Source organism: Herpailurus yagouaroundi, unplaced genomic scaffold, assembly GCF_014898765.1.
Source record: "Herpailurus yagouaroundi ecotype Mexico unplaced genomic scaffold, PumYag 28, whole genome shotgun sequence".
Classification (NCBI taxonomy): Eukaryota; Metazoa; Chordata; class Mammalia; order Carnivora; family Felidae; genus Herpailurus; species Herpailurus yagouaroundi.
Window position 1 is genome coordinate 52,927,871 of NW_024412376.1, and position 2,455 is coordinate 52,930,325.

A 2,455-nucleotide genomic window follows, 5' to 3' on the forward strand; every position below is an offset into this window, starting at 1 on the left:
ATAACCATTTCACTAGTCCCCATGCTATACACCACTGGAGCAGCAATAACTGGTCGCATACTAAGCTTTTTTTAAAAAAAATGGAGGCTCTCACAGACCCTAAGCCTTTAAGCCTCCATACATACTTGCCCATTATGCATTGGATCATGAAAGCAGCACCCTATTTGCTGGACATGGCTACCAAAGCCTCCCTGATATAAGATAGAGGCAACTTCAGGCCATCTGTCATATTCTACCTGTAGGCAGTGCCCTGACTCCACTGTCCTCAGTTTCCTGCCAGATGCCACAGTGGAAAAGTACCCCTTTCCAAGATCCTTGTTTACCTAGGGGAGTACCTTGATCAGCTGAGTGAGCAATAATGAGAGATCATAGACTCTGTGGATGGCATTGCCACCATCATAAGTGATGGAACTCAGTAGAATGTTACAACTTGCCATCCCCTTACCAAAATGTAATTAATAAAAGACCCCGGGGTGAAGCCAACTGGCCAAATTTAAGATAGTCATCTCAACGCTAGATGCCTTGGCCAACAAATGGCCTCATTTATACATCTTCACAAATGTGGGACATTTCCTAAGAGTTGTCTCCTGCAGAGTAAATAACCTAGTCGATGCTTAACCAACTGAGCCACTCAGGCATCCCTAGATTTTTGATACCTTCCTTACCACATATGACTAGATGCCAGATGAATGATACATACTTTCCTGAGATCCATTAATCATAAATTGTCCTATGGTCCTAGCACCTACCCGTTTGCTGTGATACCCATTTGAGCCTAAATTTCGACCACCTAAAACACCTTCCTTAATACTTAGGTTATAAAGTATAGATAATTAATCTGTGTTCTTCCTTTGATCCCCTCCAAAATATTAAAATTACCCCTCCAAGACCATTCCAATTGTGTGAACTAATAAAAAGAAGATTAAAGAACAATTTAAAAATTAAAAAAAAAAACTCCATTAAGTAAATTAAAAACCACATTCAGAGAAAATTTTAAAAAGCCAACATCATATCTAATAATGATAAACTTGACAACTCATCCTTGGTGATAATTCATGTCAGAAAAAAATAAGTATCATACAAAAACCTGTCAAGTGCAGCTGTGTACTCGTCTGTTGATTGTCGGTCTTATTATTACTGGTCTGTGTGCTTTCATTGGTTTGAAACTCAAGGATTTAAACTCTCCAGTAAGCCATCATTTCAGCCAAACATGACAAATGTTGAAGCCTCCATGCCATCGAGTTTGGCTCATATAAGTCTTTCAGGCCAAAAGCTCTCTGACTTGCCCATTGCTATATAAGAGTATAAGAGTGTCAATTCAATACTGCACTGAAGATATCATTGGCAAACATGGCAAGATGAGCATCAGTGGGATTTTAAGGCATAAATTCTATTCAGTGTGTAGAGTAATTAATGTATCAGGAGTATACAGAGTCAGGGGTGACTGGGTGACTCAGTTGGTTAGGCATCCAACTCTTGCTTTTGGCTCAGGTCGTGATCTCACTCTTGGTGAGTTCATGCCCCACATCAGGCCCTGAGTTTACGGAGTCAGCAAATGTTTAATCTTTTGAGAATCTTACAGAAAGGTTAACATATTTGGAGAATAACTTGTGCTAAACAAAGAGGTTTTTTTGAAAAGAGACAATATTAAGTATGAATGTAGTTAGAAATGATTGCATAAATTGTGGGGGCAGATGATGTGGGAGAAACCAGAATTAATGGGAGAAGCAGGGTTCTGTGGAAAGAAAGAAGGATGATGTCCAGAGTGGTGATCCTATGTGAGGAAAATGATTTTGAGAAGGAGAAAGCCATTTCCTCCATTCTAAGAGAAGAAAGAAGTGTATGTAGATGCCTGTCTGTAACTAGATTGATGGTAGAAAAGTGAAAAACATATGAAGAATTTTAATTTATTAAAGACTAAAGTAACACATTAGCTAGACGTGTATGTGTATGGAGTTTGAGATTATAGAAGTAGGATAAATGGGGAAGCACCCACAGTATAAGTTTGTCATTTGGAAAGTGAACAAGAAATCTAAAAAAAAAAAAAAAAAAAAAAAGAGGAAAGAAAGAAAGTTTTAAAAAGCCTGAAAATACTAAGGAAATTCCAAACCCAATGGAAATATGCATATATGTATACACAGGTATCACTCAAAAATCTATATCATTCCTATTAAATGACTTTATGAAATGACTTAGTGAGATGGACTAGGAAACACTTTCAGTGTTAAACATTGTTTTTTGTTGAAGCAGACCTGTTGTAGCCATATGGAATAAGTACAAAGTTAGAAATATGATTTTTTACGTGCTATAGTTGTACAGACAAAAGTTAAGAAACGTATGTGGCATGATTGAATAGTTTTAAATTGTCAAGTAGTTAACGTTAAGATATGTATGTACCACACCTATGAGATAAGTATCCAAAAGTTTGAATAAAGGAAGTTTTAGCTATAATAAA